Source organism: Balaenoptera acutorostrata, chromosome 6, assembly GCF_949987535.1.
Source record: "Balaenoptera acutorostrata chromosome 6, mBalAcu1.1, whole genome shotgun sequence".
Classification (NCBI taxonomy): Eukaryota; Metazoa; Chordata; class Mammalia; order Artiodactyla; family Balaenopteridae; genus Balaenoptera; species Balaenoptera acutorostrata.
This window is the reverse complement of record NC_080069.1, coordinates 41,729,243-41,751,414: the sequence shown is the minus strand read 5'-3', so window position 1 is coordinate 41,751,414 and position 22,172 is coordinate 41,729,243. Positions and strand designations below refer to the sequence as shown.

The 22,172-nt window shown below is 39.9% G+C and overlaps 1 long non-coding RNA gene across 1 annotated transcript in view; it reads left to right on the top strand.

Moving 5' to 3' along the window:
• Positions 1-541: 541 nt before the first annotated feature.
• Positions 542-22,172, top strand: part of LOC130708330 (uncharacterized) — a 28,292-nt gene continuing 6,661 nt past the window's right edge. Inside the window, exon 1 of the long non-coding RNA XR_009008548.1 lies at positions 542-615. This is a non-coding gene — a long non-coding RNA (uncharacterized LOC130708330). The remainder of the gene's footprint in view (positions 616-22,172) is intronic.

Here is a 22,172-nt window from a genome sequence, read left to right as displayed (position 1 = left end):
GACAGTTCTGAGACCAACCATAAAAAGTCCAAAAGTGGACGGTGGCCCAATTCCTGGAAATCCCTGCCCCTTCCCTGAAATAGTTGGAATAATTCTCCCACGCGTTAGCCTATGAAATTACCCAGTGCATAAAAACTAACCACCCCATATTTCAAGGCCTCTCTCCTTCTGAGATGGCCCACATTCTGTCTGTGGAGTGTGTCTCTCTCTAAATAAATCCACTTCTTACCTATCACTTTGTCTCTCACTGAATTCTTTCCATGACAAGACATCAAGAACCTGAGCTTCATTAAGTCCTGAGACCAGGTGTGTGATCTCAATGAAAAGACCATGGGGTTCAAGTCCCAGTCTGGGTTCTGGCTGGGTTCAAGTCCTAGCCTGTGGGTTCAAGTCCCAATCGGGGTGCTGGCTGGACTTGAATCCCGGCCCGTGGGTTCAAGTCTCATCTGAGTTGCACGGTTTCAGCAGGACCTCAAACGGAAGTGGATGCATCTGCAAGACTAGATCCTGGATACTGAGGCCCTGAGAATCTAGTGTCCCAAGCCTAGCATGGAAGCTGCCTGTCTTTGAGAAGCTAGACCTGGAGATAGAAACAGTGACCACAATGGACTGAAGGTGAGGACTGTTCATGTTGTGATTCTTGGGTGACTTAAAGAAAGGAAAGGAATCTAGGATCAGTTGAGATTGAATTTTCTAGTACAGGGTTCTCATTTAAATTGAATTAGAGAAAATAAGGAAATTGATGTTGTCTTTACACCTGAGTTTGTCATTATAATGTCATTCCAACTACACAGAAAGAGCCTGGAGGATAAACAAAATAGGTTTTTTCTTTTCTTTCTCTTCTTTTTTCTTTGGAGGAGGTTGGAGGTTGGATTTTGGCTCTCATGTTTTAACTTTATATACTTACTTATTTTTGTTTTAGTTTTAATGTGCTGTTATGGGCTGAATTGTGTCTTTTGCACCCCCCAAATTCATATTTTGAAGTCCTAACACTCAGTACCTCAAAATGTGACTGTATTTGGAGATAGGCCTTTAAAGAGGTAATTAAATTAATGAGGTCATAGAGATGGGTCCTAGTCCAGTATGACTGATGTCCTTTAAGAAGAGGAAATTAGGACACAGACACACAGAGGAAAGACCACGTGAAGACACAGGGAGAAGATGTCCTCAGAAGAGGCCTCAGAAGAAACCAACTCTACTGACATTTTGATCTTGAACTTCTAGCCTCTGGAATTGTGAGAAAATAAATTTCTGTTGTTTAAACCACCCAGTCTGTGGTACTTTGTTATGGCAGCCTGAGCTGACTAATTCATGGGTGTTGTCTTAAGTTGGGCTTCCTCAGATGCATATGGGTATTTATGTACCAATAGTTTATCTAGGAAGTGATCCCAGGAAGCTCCAAAAGAGCAAGGGGACATGAGAGGGAAAGGAAGGAAACCAACCCAGAGCTGATGGGGACAACCGGGGCCCAGTCCTGCTGTGGCCCTCTGAAGACCATGCAGAGCACACCTCAGATTGTCCCACTTGGGGGCTTGAGCAGGCTGGGTTATTCACTCTCCATCTCCCATTTGTCTGGGGAGAGTGGTTGGCTTACGTCCTCCAGCTCAGTCTCACCCTGCACAGTGGTGAGCTCACTCCTGCAGCCAGGGAAAGCTGGAGGGCAGAGGGCTAGAGGAGCTTGCAGTAAGAAACTACACGTGTGCGTGCAATAGTGAGTAAGTGGTTTATTTGCTTTTGCAATAAGAACAATGAAGCTTTAAAAAAATGGGAAACTGATTGTATTACTGGGAGCAGTTTTATTTACCTTTAACACTATAACAAAATGAATGCCAGATTCAGACTCTGGAATTTGGCCTAGAAAGAACAGTTGCCTTCGCCAGGCAGGGTGTGAGATGTGATACAGTACATATGCTTTCAGTGCCCCGTGGCCTCCTGCATCAGGCCCACAGTGCCAGCCTCACTGTCATTCCCAAGTTCCCAGGAATTGTGCTTTGTTGGTGCTAAAGGCCTTTGAGGCTCCTTTCAATCAGTGACATATTGATTAAAATAAGAAGTGAGACTCCTTTCTCTCTTAAGCTGGATGAGCGTGAATAGCAAAATTTATTTTCCTTTTATCAAAACTAAAACAGAACTCTCAGTGTCCTGGGTCATCTAAAGACAAGTGCCTGCTTATCCTTTCCTATTGCTCAATGATATAGTAATTATTCAGTACCTCCTCCCCCTACCCTGCCCCCGCTGTGCCATGAGGACCAAAATAGATAATTCAGATAAAGTTCTCAGCAAGGGGCGTGGCTGGTAACTGCAAACATCAAAGCCAATTGATAATATTGGTAATTTGTATATTTACTTCATGTAACCAGAAATCTCTGGTTAAATAAACTTTGTCCCCAGCTGCGTTTCACATATGAGTGGGCCAGGATTGCGACTATGGATCTTTTGTCCTCTGGCTTAAGTATCTCCAGGTTGAATTGGTGGGAAGTTTTTAGTTAAAATAAAATGTCCTAAGAGAGGTGGGGGCTGGCCTTGGAGGAATAGAAGAGAGGAGAGGGGAGGGGAGGGGAGGGGAGGGGAGGAGAGGAGAGGAGAGGAGAGGAGAGGAGAGGAGAGGAGAGGAGAGGAGAGGAGAGGAGAGGGGAGGGGTTGGAATCAAGCCCTGGGAGAAACAGGAGCCAGATTCCAAGCCAAGGGCTGCGGGTGTTCCTGGGAGCTCCCTCCTTGCACCAGTCTCCCCAAGTCCCCCTCCCACACTCTCTGCTGGTCATTGCCAGTGACTTTGACAGACTGGTGGGACAGGTATAAATGACTAATGACATAAGAAAAGTTGCTTGGCCTCATTATAAGCCAAAAAATGGGAATTAAAACAACAGTTAGATCATTGACTATGGGTCTTAAATAGGGGAGGGATACGGTTAGAAAACTTTCTAAATGAATGGTCCTTGACTAGAGTCCTTATTTTAATGCAGCATGTAATTCTCTGGATAAATCTCAGAATGAGATTTCAGACTTTTAAAAAACACCCAAATAACAACATTATACGGACAGAAAGACGTGTTTCGGTAACAAAAAAGAACATAGTATACAGTACTGAAAAGCCCAGTGCCTGACATCAGATACACCTTCCACAGATATTAGCTATGATTATGATTATTGCCACCTAATAAGCATCTTTCCAATCCAGTGCCTCACTCTGCACTGCTCAGAATTCTTTTGCATGGGAGGGTAATGAGTGATGGAGACTCTATAGGGATTTGGTGGGGAGAAGGGATTGAAGTCAAGCTCACAATGCACACTCACATCAAGTGACTCCTGTTGCCCCTTGGACATGTCTGCTCCCCCAAATCCCTTTTCTCTGTCTCTCTCTCTCTCTCCCCTTCCTTTATGCAAGCCTAGCTTTGCTGTCTCCTGCCTTAGGAGACATGTAATGTGTCATGTAATGTGAAGGCCACAAAAATGGACCTGAAATCCTTATAGTCTAGTAGAGGAGATATAAATTGATCTGATATAAATTATAATTTATAATGAATAAATTTTGTTTGTTAATTAATTAATTAATTAGAATATAAGATGTTGATTACCGTGATATACCAGCAGTACAAACAACAGGAGTTCAAAGGAGGGGAGGCATCCTAGGGGAGCAGCCTTAAAGGATGAATTAGATTTTGACTGAGAACAGTGGGAATGGGTATTCGTGCTGGAAGAACAGCTTGAATAGAAGCACAAACGTGGCAGAACCCAGGGTCTGATCTTCCCAGCTAAGGAAAGTAGTAGGTTAGTGAAAGGGGTGGGGGGTGCTGATCCAAATCCCAGAGGGCCTTGAATAACAAGCTAGATGATTTAGGCTTTATTCCCTAGGTCAATTTTTTTTTTTTTTTAGGCTGCTCAGCACAGGTTGCGGTGGCTTATGGGACCTTAGTTCCCTGACCAGGGATTGAACCCACGCCCTTGGCAGCAAAAGCATGGAGTCCTAACCACTGCGCTGCCAGGGAATTCCCTCCCTAGGTTGAATTTTTGAGTAGCTTGTCCAAGCAATATTGGGGCTATTGGTCATCTAGTGGTTGTCATGAATGGATGGAACAGGGCGCACAGGACGCAGGAAGTCAGTGAAGAGGATCTTCCCATCAGTCTTCAGCTCTCAGATAGTCAGATCTCAGTGTGATTCTTGTCTCCTCAGAAATGTTTAATGCTTCTCCACTGCCCACAGAATAAAGAACCAACCGCTTAAAATGGCATTCAGGGCCCCTATGTTAGTCAGTTCAGGCCCCATAACAAAATACCGTAGATTGGGTGGCTTAAACAACAGAAATTTATTTTCTCATAGTTCTGTAGGCCAGAAGTTCAAGATCAAGGTTCTAGGTGGTTCAGTTTCTGGTGAGGACTCTCTTTCTGGCTTGCAGACAGCCACCTATGTCCTCATGTGGTTTCCTTGGTGCCTGCATGTGGGGAGGTAGTGGAGAGAGAGCAAGCTCTTTGATGTCCCTTCTTAAAGGACTCTCTAGTCTTATGGGATCAGCAACCCACACCTATGATCTCATTTAACCTTAATTACTTCCTTAAAGGGCCATCCCCAATATAGCCACATTGAGGGCTGGAGTTTCAACATACGAATTTTTGGGGGTTCACAAACATTCAATCCATAACAGCCTCCTATGAAATATAACTACCATCCAGTCCCTGCTATATTTTAGGTTCTGTGCAGAGTGCTCTACATATATTATTTCCTTTAATCCTCACAAGAACTGTACAAAGTAGGTATTTTATTGACTATATTTTACAAATGAGGAAACTGAGTCTCAGGGAGGATAAAAAATTTGTTCATGGCCACATGGCCTTTAGGAGTGGAGGCAGAATTTGAAGGAGAGCTGCCTGACTCCTATGCTTTTGCCTTTTGAATGGTCCCCCTGAGTGCTTGCATCTCAGCTGCTGCTCTGTCCTTCCCACCCCATCCTCTAGTCTCATCGTACAACTCAGCATTCTCTCCACAGGATGTATTTCCTGCAGCCTTGCATTTGCTTATGCTGTTTTCTTAGACTGAAATGTCTTTTTCTTCCCTTTTTATTCATTGTTCAAGTGTCTTCTCAAGGGACAATGCTTCCATGAAACCTTCCTATATATTTATTTATTTTTTTAAATTGACTCACGTATGTGTGAAACCTTCCTATATATTCTATTGTTTTTTAATTAATTAATAATAATAATAATTATTATTTTGGCTGCGTTGGGTCTTCGTTGCTGCGCATGGGCTTTTTCTTGTTGTGACGAGCAGGGGCTACTCTTTTTTGCTGTGCATGGGCTTCTCATTGCAGTGGCTTCTCTTGTTGCAGAGCACGGGCTCTAAGCGCGCGGGCTTCAGTAGTTGTGGCTCACGGGCTCAGTAGTTGTGGCTCGTGGGCTCTAGAGCGCAGGCTCAGTAGTTGTGGCACACGGGCTCAGTAGTTGTGGTGCACGGGCTTAGTTGCCCCGCGGCATGTGGGATCTTCCCTGACCAGGGCTCGAACCCGTGTCTTCTGCATTGGCAGGTGGATTCTTAACCACTGCACCACCAGGGAAGTCCTGTATTGTTTTTCATTTGCCTTACATTCTAGTTACCTGTCTAAATGTCTGTGTTTTCCCACCCCACCACCAGATTTTAAGTATATTTTGAGGTATTACACATCTGTATTTTCCACCACGCCCAGCACATGGTAGGTGCTTTAATAAACATTTATGGAGTGAAGGTCCAGGTGAGAAGTACTGAGGTGTGAACCAGAGGAGTGACAATGGAAGTGCAAAGGAGAGGATGAATTGATAAGATTTGGTGATTTTCTTTAATGTGGGGACTGAGGGAGGGGTAAGAGGCAAGGATCACTTGAAAACTTTTCTTGGGAAGAATGTCATTGTTATTACAGAAGCCAGGAGATGTTGCTACTTGTGGGGCAGCATTAATAGGGGCAGTAGTAGCGATGATAGCAGCTACCACTAGCTGAATATTTGAATCAGCCACCATGCCAAGCACTTATCATATATTGCTCATTTATTTCTTAAAATAATCTTGTCAGGTGAGCATTATTAGTCTCAATTTATAAATGATGAAATGGAGGCTCAGAGAGACTAAGCAAATTGCTCAAGGTAATGCAACTAGCAAGCAGCAGAACTGAGATTCAAATTCAAGTCTGACTCCAAAGCTTGTGTCCTGAAGCACTATGCCCCTGAAAACTGCCTAGTGATGATGACTGAGCAAAGTTCATTGCCATGTTGGTTTTGTATGACACAGACAGTTCCCTGCACACAGATAGAAAGTTCCCTGTCCAGCCCCTGTAGCACTGCAAAGTTATGGGAATGAACATGAGATGGTCTGAGTGAGGCCCCAGGTGTCTCCTCTCCTTCCCTCCCTCTCCTCTCAGGTGTGTAGGCTGCTTAGTACAAGTTCTCAGAGCTTCTAGCCTTGTTGCATTCATAGACTTGACCAAAGAGAATCCCAGAAAAGCTAAGAGATGTCATCTCTTCTACTTATTTGGCGTAGGCAGGGAAGAAAAGGTCCCAACATATCTTGTTAGAGTCACCTGTAAACAAATACCTTCATTAATAGCAGCATCAACAACTTCTCCTGTGAGTGTTGGATAGATGCTTGCATGGGAGGAGATATCCAAGCCTCAGGGTTGCTTATCCCTAATAACACAAGAGCTTGGATAATGGAAATAAAGGCTTCAAATTTGTCAATGGCAATACTTGTGTTAGCTCTGCATAAGCTGATAGGAAGAGCAAAACTGAAGCATATTTTACAGAATTCTGTAGGCAATGACCTCACTGGGCTCAACGTAATTGCATTTTAAAATTTTATACCTGAAAGGGCATTAATTAGGCATTATGAGTAGAAGTAGCAATTTAAATGGTTTGACAGAAGTGTGAGGAGGAACTAGAGAAGATTTCAGCAGGTAATGGTGGAAGAGTCAGGGGCTCGGTCTTTTCTGAAAACAAAACGGATTGGACCTGTTTATTATGGTAATGTAAGGGAAGAGGGAGGATTGTGACGTTCTTCCTGTGGTATGAAATGAGAAATGTGTAACAGGTTTTCACCATGTCTACCTAGGTCAGCATCTAAGGGGTTTACGTAAGTGCTTAGAAGGATGTTGTGGCAGACGAAGACAGTAGAACAATAGAATATGGGAGGAGTACTTCTTCTTGGCAGATTTTTAAAGAATAAAGTAAATGGAAAGCCTTATTTCCTAGATCACATAGTTAGTGTTCTTGTAGCTCTGTGTTTTTATAAGAAGGTGTGGACGTTCTTAGTTTAACTTGTATTTGTCCTACGTTCAGAAGAAGACAGCTTTAACTGTATTCTCCTGCATTGGAGAGTAATTTAGCATTTTTCCTCCTTCAAAGTGAAATATGAGCTTTCAAAAAAAAAAAAAATCCTACCCTGTAGTTGTTGCAGCATTTTGGTGTGCTTTTTTATTTTAATAATTTTTAATGTAGTATATTAACTTTGAATATAAATATTCCCACACACATGCCCACTGGTGGTAATATTCTATGTTTACCTTCTCATTTGTACATTTTTTGTGTGTGGGGGGGTAATGCATTCTGATAACTCATTAGGATACATGGCTGGAAAATTCTCATTTTAAAGTAGAATAGTTGTTAAGCAACATTAAAATGTAATTAGAACTCTTCACTGCATTTCATTATGAGGTTATTCTGTAATTACTCAGCAAGTCCTGGTGTTTACTAATGCAGAAGTGACAGCACATAATACTGCTAAATTATGGCCACAGCGCTGGAGAAGACAATTGGAAAATGGGGAACAGGTAAAGGCATTATTTAAAGAGCCTCAGGGGAAAACACAACCTCAGAACACAATCCTTATTTTCTTTTTAACTACCTTCCCCATGTCCATCTAGGGCAACATATAGCTGTAGATCTCCTCTATCATAGCTTAAGTACCCTACATGTAATGTCTCCAGTTGGAATTTTCACATTTTGCGTGAAATTCTTTTCTTGCAAGAGTAGTTATGAAGTGGGACTTGGTAGATATAGTTCTAAATGGCTCAGATACATTATACATGGGGAGAAAATAAACCTCCAAATAAACTGTCAAAAACTGAAGTTTCGGGCTTCCCTGGTGGCGCAGTGGTTGAGAGTCTGCCTGCTAACGCAGGGGACACGGGTTCGAGCCCTGGTCTGGGAAGATCCCACATGCCGTGGAGCGGCTGGGCCCGTGAGCCACAGCTGCTGAGCCTGCGCGTCTGGAGCCTGTGCCCCGCAACGGGAGGGGCCGCGATAGTGAAAGGCCCGCGCACCGCGATGAAGAGCGGTCCCCGCACCGCAATGAAGAGTGGCCCCCGCTTGCCGCAACTGGAGAAAGCCCTCGCACGAACCGAAGACCCAACACAGCCAAAAATAAATAAATAAATAAATAAAGTAGGGAAAAAAAAAAAAATTATAAAAAAAAAAACAAAAAACTGAAGTTTCTAAGAAGAGTTATGCTTTTTAAACTATCATATTTTATTTTTCTTTAATTGTGATACAGATAATTACATTATGACCAGAGAACATAATGCTGTTAGAAATGTACCCTGATCCTCCACAACATGGCAGGGGTGTGTGGGTGGCAATTTTCATATATGAGCACATTAAAATTCTTTTTTCTTTAAAAAATTTTCCTTTTTGCAGATCTCATAATTTTGCTGTTAATTTGATTCCCTGCTTCCTCTTCTCATTATGCCCAAGACTACCTCTGTACACTCAAAGCAAATTGAGGCAACTATTTTGATAATTTGGCTGAAAATTAGTTTTAACAAAGACATTCAGATAATAGGTGTGATTTGTGTCTGTGTGTGTGTTTGTGTGTTGGTGCTGGAGTTGGTCTGGTGTGGGCTACTGAGGTGAGGGGATGAGATAACATCTATGGAATAGATTATCTTGATAAATCACGGTCTCTCCTCTTCATTTGCTTGTTCACACTAGAGTAGGAGAGCAGACATTCTTGCCTTGTTCCTGATCTTGGGATGGGGGCTGTGGGACTACTTAGTCTTTCATCCTTAAATATGATGTTAGTTATAGGTACCTGTATTATTTTGTAGGTATCTTGTGTTAGTTTGCTAGGGCTGCCATAACAGAGTACCACCCACTGGGTGGCTTAAACAACAGAAATTCATTTCTCACAGTTCTGGAAGCTGGAAGCCTAAGATCAAGGTGTCAGTAGATTTGGTTTCTTCTGTGGCCTCTCTCCTTGGCTTGAACATGACTGCCTTCTCTTTGTGCCCTCACATGGTCTTTCCTCTGGGTGCACATCCCTGGTGTCTCTTTGTGTGTCCAAATTTCCTTTTATAAAGACACCATCCAGATTGGATTAGGGCCTACCCTAATCTTCACTTTAACATAATCACCTCTTTAAAGGCCCTATCTCCACAATGCAGAGTACTAACCACTATAAGATCACAGCCTGCCACCTTTGAGGTGGCAAGCCTATCTCCAAATGCAGTCACATTCTGAGGTACTGGGGGTTAGGGCTTCCAATTATGAATTTTGCAAGGGACACAATTCAGCCTATAACAGTACCTTTTATTAGGTTGATGAAGTTCCATTCTATTTCAGTTGCTGAGAGTTTTTGTCATGAATGAATACAGAATTTTTTCAAATGATTTTTTTGACATAAATTGATAGGATCATGTGGTTTTTCTTCTTTAGACTGTTATAATCATGGATTACAGTGAATTTTTGCATATTGAACAGGTTAAGGTGCATGTTTTTTATATATATATGCTGCTGGATTCCATTTGCTAATATTTTGTTTTGTATTTTTGCAAAAATTTTCATAAAGTATATTGTTTTCTTTTTTTTCACTTTAACCTACCTATGTCATTATATTTGAGGTGAATTTCTTGTAGACAGCATATAATCTCATGTTTTTATTCTTTCTAAATCCATCGTCCATCTGGCAATCTGTCTTTTAATCAATGTATTTAGAACATTTAATGTAATTATTGATATATTTGGATTTGGACATACCATATTATTATTTGTGTTCTGTTTTTCCCCTCTGATTTTTATTCCTCTTTTTCCCTTTCCTTCCTTTTTTTGGGTTATTTGAACATAGTTTAGTATTCTATTCACTGATGCCTTTCATGAGCAGTGTTAGGACTCTTGGGATACTAATAGATTGAAGGCAAAATTGGGAAGTCAGTCAAATATGTCATGGAGATCCCAGCCTCTCCTTTCCACAGCCTTTGCCAACTTCAGTGGCCCTAGAACACTCACTTTTTTATGCAGAAGGATTCCTGCATCCTTTTATACCTGGGGTGGATAAATTGGGGCCAATCCTATGTATCAACTATTATTAGAGTGCAATGCTGAGAGGATTGTTATGCTCAGAGGGAAATTGTGCTGGGTTCTATTAGTGATGTCTGTCATGGTCTGGGAAAAGGGCAGTGGCAGCAAATATTCTGTTGTATTATTTGCCAACCTTTCTCCTCTTCTCACATAAAAATCTTATCTGCAAAAATATCTGCTATTGTCAGGTTTTTGGGGGTTTTTTGGTATAAATTTAAGGTAATTTGTTTCCCTTACCTCACATCTGCTCTACCATCATTCTACCCTATAACTGTGGACTAAAGACCTGATCATTTATTAAAGGAATTTCTTGGGTCAGTGAACAGTTGTAGGAAAGTTGTGGGGAGAGGAAAGTAGTGGGTGCTGGTGGGCAGACTTTCCTTGAATCTTGCCATGATTCCTTGTACATCCAGTAAGGCTAATCATGTCCCTGTGTGTAATAACATGGGAGCCTTTCTTGACTGGAAGAGGAGATTGACAGACTCAAATGGCAGGCCAGGCAAATGGTATGGTGCCAGCCACTACCTAGAATTTCTTAACAGGGTTGGTGGCTGCTATTACTGCATTGAAAAAGACCCACAGCTTTCAAGAGCAGCCCAAGGAGTCTTGACCTCCATACAGAATGGGAAAAGCATCTGACTGGGAAGAGACTGAGCTAGACATACGTGAACCAGCTTAGAAGAGTGATTAGAAGTATGGGCTTTGGAATAACACACACTTGACTTTGAATTCTGGATTTACGACTTATTAGTTGTGAGACTGAGGGTAAGTTGCTACTTCTCTGGTACTTGGTTTCCTCATCTGTTAAAATAGGATAATAACATTTACCCACTTCTCTCTCTGGGAGATGCTGGAGACCAACTGACATAATGTGAAATAAAAAATGCCTGGCACAGGCAGTAGATACTCAGTGAATGTGAGCTTTTTATTATTCTTAGGTTGTGTTATGGGTATCAATAGTCACTGCTCACCTTGGTTCTTCTGACAGGGTGCAAGCAAGGGCAAAATCATGGGTATGACCTTTCTTGGATGGGCAAAGGAGTCATCATGTTTTTCATGCTGAGACTATATCAATTCCTTAAGTCTAATGTTACCAGAACTACCAATGATTTACTTTTTTAAAAAGTGCCATGAAATTCAGAACGACTCTTAATTGTGAGTCTCTTTCTTTAAAACAAAAATTTCACCTAAGAAAATGCTAACATTTCAAGAAAATTCTTCGAGGGATTTTAATTGACACATATAAATGCTGTAGTTCAATTTGCATTTAAATAGGCATTCTTAATATTTCCTTTTAAATGGGCTTTATTTCTCTCTTGTGAAACTAAAAATTGATTCCTTCTTTTTAGCAAAATGGGTGCCTACTAGGGTTCATGGTTAAGAGATGTGGTACAGCTGTTCTTTTATTTCTCCCACTCAGTGCGGAAATAGCCTTACCAGAGCAAGCAGAAGTGAACAATAGAAATAATATATTTTTTTAAAAATGTGCTTCTGCAAGAGATTGATTGGTGGTTTAACAAAGATTGACATCAGCATGACATTCTCTCCATGAATCCACAAGGCTGCACAAAAAAGTCTCCCCTATTTACAAGTAGAGTCAACCTTCCATCTCTGATTTTTCCCTGATGCCACAGTGACTCTCTTAAAATACATTGCAGAGATGGGCTTTTTTTGCCTTTCTATACTGGGATGGGAGAGTTCCCTGAGAAAGCCTCTGGTAGTGGAATTTCAGGAAGTAGAGTTCTCATCTGCAATTTATGACCAAAGTAACTCTTGCACAGGTGTTTGGCACATGTTCCCAGTCTCCTGAGAAGGGGAACCACAGCGCAGAGCTTGGAATTTATTGAGGTTCTTTATTCAAGTCTGACTTTAGGTCTGCTAATGATCTGTGACAGGAAATACTAGGGGCTCACCCAAATCCACCTTCTCTTCTTCATTCTGGGCACACAGCTAGACTGTGTTTCCCTGCTTCCCTTTTAGTTAGGTGTGGTCATGTGCCTGAGTTTTATCTGAAGCTGGTATGTCCTCCTTCCAGGCTTGGTCCATCTAAACCTCCCACAAGTTCCTTTCTCTTTTCTCCTTCTGGCTTGTTAGAATGAGTTGACTCCCAGGGCAAACTTAGAAGCCACCCGTTGAACGCGGCAGCACCTCCATCAGCTTGGGCTCCCTGAATGACTATTTGGCCAGCCTGCTCACTTACTCAGTCCTGTTTCATGAGCAAGAAATAGACTTCTATTGAGTTTGAGCCATTATACATTTGGGGGCTTATTTGCTATAGCAGTTAACTTATCCTAACTATAACTTACTCTTTTTCTACACTTTCAGTCACAATATATATCTTAACAGGGCTGTGAGTGCTGCTGACACAGGGCCAGTACTCCTTTAAACAACTGGTATAATTCTTAATCCTCATGCATCCTTTTCTCTGGGAATCTGAGGTCTAGGTTATTGTCCATTGATGCTAAAGCAGTTCTTTCTCAGAATATATGACATTTCCATCCCACCAAATCACTTCGAGGAAACTTCTCTTCTTGAAAACAGTCACATTCAGTTGTTCAACCACTCATTCATTTCACCATTTGATGAGTAAATTATCCATTCACTTGATTATCTATTCAAAAAAATATTCAAGGCTTGGAAGGCAGTTTACAAGATTAATAAGGTACAACAAAGCAGCCTATGAAAACCAAACTGGGAGTGAAAAAAGAAAGAAAAACAAGGGTAGAATCAACAAAATGGAGCCAGAAATATTAGCTAACATACATAAGGGTTTGTCTCGTTAGCCCCTGCCCTCTCTGACATCTTACTCCTGAAGCTGCTTCTGTCTGCTTCCTCTCACCTCCTTCTTCGTAAATCCTAATTTCTTGGGAGACCACTTCTTTAAACATATTCTGATGGCCCCAAGTTTCCATCTCCTCCTATGGGATCCTTGGTGGCAGGATTTCAGTCAGGCCGTTGGACAGTATGGTGTGGGAAGCCTTAACTTGGGAAGTCATTTTTCTTATGACTCATGGGGCTGAGTATTTTTTCATAAACTATAGTTATTTTCCATTTATACTCTTTTTAAAGATTTGTTTTGATGTGGACAATTTTTTAAGTCTTTATTGAATTTGTTACAATATTGCTTCTGTTTTATGTTTTGGTTTTTTTGGCCATGGGGCACGTGGGGTCTTAGCTCCCCGACCAGGGATTGAACCCGCACCCCCTGCATTGGAAGGCGAAGTCTTAACCACTGGACTGCCAGGGAAGTCCCTCCATTTACACTTCTCATCTTGTGAGTTTTTATTCTAATCTATTACTGATTTTTCTATTGAGCTTCTTTCTTTATTGATGTATAGGTGTTCTTTGCATATGAACAATATTAATCACATTTAACATGTTACAAATATTTTTCCCAGTCTGCCTTTTGTCTTTTGAAAAATATGTATGCAAGTTACATAATTTTTTTGAATTGTTCTTTTTTCTTTAAACCTTTATTTTTTGAGCAGTTTAGGTTGACAGCAAAATTGAGGGGCATATACAGAGATTTTCTATAAACTCCCTGTTCCCACATATGCATAGCCTTCCCCATTACCAAAGTGGTACATTTGTTACAACTGATAAACTTACACTGACACATCATTATCACCCAACATCCATAGTTTACATTAGGGTTCATTGGTGTTGTACACTCTATGGGTTCGGACAATTGTATCCACCATTATAATATCATACAGAGTAGTTTCACTGCTCTAAAATCCTCTGTGCTCTGCCTATTCATCCCTCCCTTCCTCCAACCCTTGGCAACCACTGATCTTTGCACTATCTCCATAGTTTTGCCTTTTTCAGAATGTCATATAGTTGGAATCATGCAGTATGTAGCCTTTTCATATTGGCTTCTTTCACTTAGTAATATGTATTTAATTTTCCTCCACTTCTTTTCGTGGCTCAATAGCTTATTTCTTTTAGTGCTGAATAATATTCCATTGTCTGGATGTAACACAGTTTATCCAATCACCTACTGAAGGACATCTTGGTTGCTTCCAAGTTTCGGCAATTATGAATAAAGCTGCTACACGTGTCTATGTGCAGGTTTTTGTGCAGGTAAATACCAAGGAGTGTGATTGTGGATCATATGGTAAAAGTATTTTTAGTTTTGTAAAAAAACCACCTAACTGTCTTCCGAAGTGGCTTACCATTTTGCATTCCCACCAGCAATTTGTGACAGTTCCTATTACTCCACAAACTCACCAGCATTTAGTGTTCTCAGTGTTCCAGATTTTGGCCATTCTAACAGGTACATAGTAGTATCTCATTGTTGTTTACTTTGCATTCCCTAAGTACATATGATGTGGAACAGCTTTTCATATGTTTATTTTTCATCTGTATATCTTCTTTGATGAGGTGTCTGTTTAAGTTCTTTAGCCCATTTTTTAGTTGAGCTGTTTTCTTATTGTGGAGTTTTAAGTGTTCTTTGTGTATTTTGGATAGTAGTCCTTTATTGGATGTGTCTTTCGCAAATATTTTCTCTCAGCCTTTAGCTGGTCTTCTCATTCTCCTGACATTGTCTTTTGCAGAAGTTTTTAATTTGAATGAAGTCCCTCATCAATGATTTCTTTTGTGGATCATGCTAATGGTGTTATATCCAAAAAGGCATCAACCATACCCACGGTCATTTAGGTTTTCTTCTATATTATCGTCTAAGAATTTTAGAGTTTTGCATTTAAAATTTAGGTCTATGATCCATTTTGAGTTAATTTTTGTGAAGGGTGTAAAGTCTAGATTCAATTTTTTTTTTTATGTGGTTCTAGTTCTGGGCTCCCTATTCTGTTCCATTGATCTATTTATATATTCTTTTGCCAATTCCACACTGTCCTGATTACTGTAGTTTTACAGTGAGTCTTAAAGTTGAGTAACATCAGTCCTCCAATTTTGCTCTTCTTCAATATTGTGTTGGCTATTCTGGGTCTTTTGCCTCTCCATGTAAACTTTAGAATCAGTTTGTTGATATCCATAAAATAACTTGCTGGGATTTTGATTAGGATTGCATTGAGTCTATAAATCAGGTTGTGAAGAACTGACATCTTGACAATATTGTCTTCCAGTCCATGAATGTGGAATCTCTCTCTCTATTTAGTTCTTTGATTTTGTTCATGAGAATTCTGTATTTTTTCTCATATAGATCTTATACATATTTTGTTAGATTTATACCTAAGAATATCATTTTGGGGGTGCTAATATTAATGGTATTGTGTTTTTAATTTCAAGTTATACTTGCTCATTGTTGGTATATAGGAAAATGATTGGCTTTTATCTATTAATGTTGTATCCTGCAACCTTGCTCTAATTACTCATCAGTTCCAGGAGTTTTTGGTTGATTCCTTCAGATTTTCTACATAGGTGATCATGTCATCTGTAAACAAAGACAGTTTTATATCTTTCTTTCCAATCTGTATACCTTTTACTTCCTTTTCTTGTCTTACTGCATTAACAAGGACTTCCAGTACCATGTTGAAAAGGAGTGGTGAGAGGGGATATTTTTGTCTTGTACCTGATCTTAGTGGGAAAGCTTTGAGTTTCTCACCATTAAACGTGATATTGTTACCAGTGAAATGGTGATTCTTTGGTTCTTGTCCTCTCGAGGGAAAGAATTCAGTAGAGACTTGTAGAGCAGTTTTAAGCAGCAAGAGTTTTATTGAGCAAAGCGAAAGTATGCTCGAGAAAGGATGAGAATGGACTGTCTGGAAACCAGAAGAAGCCCTGCAGTGAGGGTAGGGTTGGGTTTTTTAAGAGTGGTGGCAGTCCCTCCCCACGTCCTACGTAATTTGACTGACAAGTTGATTGACAGTTTTAGGTTTTATCAATATAACCTTTCCCTTAGTGCGCAGGTGCTTACCCATAAGCACCCAAGCAAAACCACGGGGGCGGGTGGGGGGGGCGGTTACCGTAAATATGGCATAATGGGCCCCGGCTTACCTTGAGTCACCTTTTAGGTCTTGGTGCGCCTGTGCCAACCTGTGTTGGTGGTTTTATTTTGCTTAGTCCTGATAAGGCTGGAAATTAAGTGGTGGTCCTTGACTAGAAAAGGGAAGATCTCTGGGCATGTTCTGATTACCAGTGTCCAGGTAGGGGAGGGAAAGATGAGAGCCCTTCCAGAATGGGACAGGACCTGCTCATGTCTGACTAGCTACCTAACAATATTAGTTGTAGTTTTTTTTTTTTTTAACAGATAATTTTTATCCACTTGAGGAAGTTTCCCTCTATCCCTAGCTTCCTGAGAGTTTTTGTCATGAATGGGTTTAGATTTCATCAAATGATTTTCTACTTCTCTTGATTTAATCATGTGGTTTTTCTTTTCTTTTTTTTTTAGTCTGTTGATGTGATGGATTACATTAACTGATTTTCAAGTGTTGGATCAGACTTGCATACCTGGGATAAGTCCTACTTGGTTGTTATGATATTATGATTTATAAGAAATATATATTTGGTCTTAGTCCCTATTCTGCCACAGAAATCCTAAAACCTTCAGAATTTCCTAGGTGATGAGAGTGATAAGGGTGATTTTTGTTATGTTAATGAGGTCACTTTTGGAAAGCATCTAAGGATGGGTGGGGGTTTGTTGCTGAGGAAAGCAACCATGTGATCAGAGGGTTGGAATTTTCAGTCCCACCCTTCAGACCTCTGGGGAGGAGAGAGGGGCTGGAGATTGAGTTCGATCACCAATGACCAATGATTTGATCAACCATGTTTGTATAATGAAGCCTCCATAAAACCCAAAAGGAGGGGGTTCGGAGAGCTTCTGGATTGGTAAACATGTGGAGAATTAGGAAGAGTGGTGTGCTCAGAGAGCATGGAAGTTCTTTGCCCCTTCCCCATACCTTGCCCTACGTATCTCTTCCATCTGGCTGTTCCTGAGTTATATCCTTTGTAATAAACTGGTAATCTAGTTAGTAAACTGGTTTCCTGAGGTCTGTGAGCTGCTTTAGCAAATTAATCAAATCCAAGAAAGGGGTCATGGGAAACTTATTTATAGTCTGTCTGTTGGAAGCACAGGTAACAATCTGGACTCACACAATTGTCATCTGAAGTGGGGGCAGTATTGTGGGACTGAACTCTTAACTTGTGGAATCTGATGCTACCCCTGGGTAGATAGTATCAGAATTCAGTTGTCTTAGAATTGAGTTGAACTGTAGGCTCCCAACTGGTATCAGAGAATAGCTTGGTGTAGGGGTAAAACCTGCACATCAGAATTGGTATTGTGGTACAGAGTTACTTTTATACTTTTTTGGATTTGATTTGCTAATATTTTGTTGGAGATTTTTGCATTTATTTTCATGAGGGATATTGGTTTGTGGTTTTCTTTTCTTGTAATGTCTTTGTCTGGTTTTGGTTTTAGGGTAATGTTGGCCTCATAGAATGAGTTAGGAAGCATTCCTTCTGCTTTTATCATCTGAAAGAGATTATAGAGAGTTGGTATAATTTCTTCCTTAAATATTTGGTAGAATTCATCAGTGAATCCATCTGGTCCTGGTGTTTTCTTTTTTGGAAGGTTATTTATTATGGATTCAACTTCTTTGATAGATACAGGCCTACCAGATCATCTATTTCTTCTTGTGTGAGCTTTAGCAAATTGTGTCTTTCAAGGAATTGATCCATTTCAGCTAAGTTATCAAAGTTGTGGGCATAGAGTTTTTCATATTATTCCTTTAATATTTTTTTCCATGGGGTCTGTAGTAATGTCCCCGCTTTCATTTCAAATATTGGTAATTTGTATCCCTCCCCCTTTTTTTTTCTTAGTTAACCTGGCAAGAGGCTTATCAATTTTACTGATCTTTTCAATTTTACTACCTTTTGGTTTTGATTTTCTCTGTTGATATCCTGTTTTCAATTTCATTGATTTTTTTACTCTAATTTTTATTATTTCCTTTCTTGTGCTTACTCTGGATTTAATTTACTCTTCTTTTTGTAGTTTTCACAGTTGGAAACTTAGATTGCTGATTTTAGACATTTCTTTTTTTCTAATATGTGCATTCAATGCTATAAATTTCCCCCTAAGCAGTGCTTTTGCTGCATCCCACAAATTTTGATTATTTTTGTTTTCTTTTTCATGTAGTTCAAAATATTTTAAAATTTCTCTTGAGATTTCTTCCTTGATCTATATGCTACTTAGAAGAGTGTTGTTTAACCTCCATGTATTTTGGGATTTTCCAGGTGTATTTCTGTTATTAATTTCTAGTTTAATTCCAGTGTGGTCTGAGAACAGACATTATATGATTTCTGTTCTTTTAAGTTTGTTAAGATGTGTTTTATGGCCCAGAATGTGGTCTATCTTGGTGAATGCTGTATGTGAGCTTGAGAAAAATGTGTGTGTTTCCTGCTGTTGTTGCATGAAGGTCAATTATATTCAGTTGATTAACAGTATGGTTGAGTTTAACTACGTCCTTCCTGATTTTCTGCCTACTGGATCTGTTTATTTCTGAGAGAGGGGTGTTGAAGCCTCCAACTATGATAGTGGATTCATCTATTTCTCCTCGCAGTTCTATCAGTTTTTGCCTCATAGAGTTTCAGCTCTGTTTTAGGTACATACATGTTAAGAATTGTTATGTGTTCTCGGAGAATTGACTCCTATCTTGTTATGTAATGCCCTTCTTTATCCCTCATGACTTTATTTTTATTTTATTTTTTGGCTGCGTTGGGTCTTAGTTGCTGCGTGCGGGCTTTCTCTAGTACGGCAAGTGGGGGCTACTCTTCGTTGTGGTGTGTGGGCTCTCACTGCGGCAGCTTCTCTTGTTGCGGAGTATGGGCTCTAGGGCACACGGCTTCAGTAGCTGTGACATGCAGGCTCAGTAGTTGTGGCTCGCAGGCTCTAGACAGCAGGCTCAGTAGTTGTGGCACATGGACTTAGTTGCTCCATGGCATGTGGGATCTTCCAAGACCAGGGATTGAACCCGTGTCCCCTGCATTGGCAGGCGGACTCTTAACCACTGCACCACCAGGGAAGTCCCCTGATAACTCTCTACTTTGAAGTCTGCTCTGTCTGACATTAATATAACCACTCCTGCTTTACTTTGATTAGTGTTAGCATGGTATATTTTTCTCCATTCAAGTACTTTTAATCTGTATGTGTCTTTATATTTAGAGTGGATTTCCTGTAGACAACATATAGTTGGGTAGTGTGTTTGATCCACTCTGACAATTCCTATTTTTTAATTGGTGCATTTAGGCTATTGGTATTCAAAGTGATTATTGGTATATTTGGATTAATGACTACCATATTTGTTACTGTTTTTTATATGTTCCCCTTGTTCTTTGTTCCCATTTTTTCTTCCACTCTTTTTTCTGCTTTTTGTGGTTTTAATTGAGCATTTTATATGATTACATTTCCTCTTCCTTCTTAGCATATCAGTTATACTTCTTTTTTAATTTTTCTTTAGTGGTTTCCCTAGAGTTTGCAATATACATTTACAACTAATTCATGTCCACTTTCAGATAACACTATTCCCATTTCTAGGTAGGATGAGTACCTTATAATAACAAAATAATATTAATTCTTTCCTCCTATCCCTAGTATCATTGCTGTCATTCATATATATATATCTATATATATATACACACACACATATGTACATACATACATATATATATGAATATATATAGGCATATACAAGCATATACATATATACATAACTGAATACACTTTTGCTATTATTATTTGGAACAAAAAATTTTATCGGTTAGATCAATTAAGAATAATAAAAATGGGTGAAGGGGATCAAAAGGTACAAATTTCCAGTTATAATGAATAAGTCATGGGGATGTAATGTACAGAATGCTGACTATAGTTAATAATACTATATTGCATATTTGAAAGTAGCTGGGAGAGTGGATCTTGAAAGTTCTCATCATGATGGGGATGAATGTTAACTGGACTTACTGTGGTGATCATTTTGCAATATATACAAATAACAAATCATTACACTGTATACATGAAACTAATGTTCAATTATACCTCAGTAATATAGTTTCTATTTTACTTTCACTATTCCTTCTTCAGTGCTCTTCCTTACTTTATGTAGATCAGAGTTTCTGACATATTTTCTTTCTCTCTAAAAAACTTTTAACATTTCTTGCAAGTCAGGTCTACTAGCAACACATTTTCTCAATTTTTGTTTGTCTGAGAAAGTCTTTATTTCTCCTTCATGTTTGAAGGATAATTTTGCAGGGTACAGAATTTTAGGTTGGTGACTTTTCTCTCTCAACACTTTAAATATTTCACTCCACTCTCTTCTTGCTTGCCTGGTTTCTGAGAAATCGGGTTTAATTCTTATCATTTCCCCTCTGTAAGTAAGGTGTTTTTTTTTTCCCCCCCCTCTGGCTTCTTTCAGAATTTTTTCCTTTAGCTTTGATTTTCTGTAGTTTGAGTTGGGCTGGAGTTGGGTATTTCTCTTCTCCAATGTGGAAGGCTAGAGCTGACTCAGGGAGGAGGTGATAATACTCCAGCAGGTTAGATTCTGGTTAACTAAGTTTCCCCTGAGGGCAGGCTTTGTTAAGAAGAACAAAGTGTTCTGGCATATTTCTTTTTCCTTTTTTTCAAAAAAAATATTTATTTATTTGGCTGCACTGGGTCTTAGTTGCGGCATGCGGGATCTTCGTTGCTGTGTGCGGGATCTTTGTTGTGGCATGCAGGATCTTTAGGTGTGGCATGTGGGATCTTTTAGTTGCGGCGTGTGTGCTCTTAGTGGCAGCATGTGGGATCTAGTTCCCTGACCAGGGATCGAACTCGGGCCCCCTGCATTGAGAGCGTGGAGTCTTAACCACTGGACCACCAAGGAAGTCCTGGCATATTTCAATATGGTTCCTTTTTCCTTCCCATTGCCAGAGCATGAGGGGTTTTACTCTTAATTTACTGTGAGGACCTGGTAGAGCTCCTGGGGTAAATCTTACAAAATTCCCCCTGTGACTGGGTCCCCTGATGTTTTACTCTCAGACTTGTCCATACCTAGCCTATAGCAACTTGTCAATTACAGTTCAGATTTTCTTACCTGGCACTGTTCCTTTGGAGGTTTCCACTTATGAGTCTGCTCTAATAAGCGGTGACTCCCTGTATTCACCTGTCTGTGTCTCCAGTCTTGTGGGTAGCTATTTGCTCTGTGTCCTCATCTTTCTTAGAAATCCTAGAAGAGTTACTTATGTTTCAGTATGTTCTGCTTTTTACTTGTTAGAAGGGAGTGGCAATTTCCAAGTTCCTTACACGTGGAATAAGAAACCAGAGTCAAATTATTATTTTGCACTTCCTAAAATGTTCCGTCACAATGTAAGATCAGATACTATAAAACTCCTAGAGGAAGACATAGACAGAACGCTCTTTGACATAAATCGCAGCAATATGTTTTTGGATCCATCTCCTAGAGTAATGGAAATAAAAACAAAAATAAACAAACGGGACCTAATGAAACTTAAAAGCTTTTGCACAGCAAAGGAAACTATAAACAAGACGAAAAGACAACCCTCAGAATGGGAGAAAATACTTGCAAGCGAATCAATGGACAAAGGATTAATCTCCAAAATATATAAACAGCTCATGCAGCTCAATATTAAAAAAACAAACAACCCAATCCAAAAATGGGCAGAAGACCTAAATAGACATTTCTCCAAAGAAGACATACAGATGACCAAGAGACACATGAAAAGCTGCTCAACATCATTAATTATTAGAGAAATGCAAATCAAAACTACAATGAGGTATCACCTCACACCAGTTAGAATGGGCATCATCAGAAAATCTACAGACAACAAATACTGGAGAGGGTGTGGAGAAAAGGGAACCCTCTTGCACTGTTGGTGGGAATGTAAGTTGATACAGCCACTATGGAGAACAGTATGGA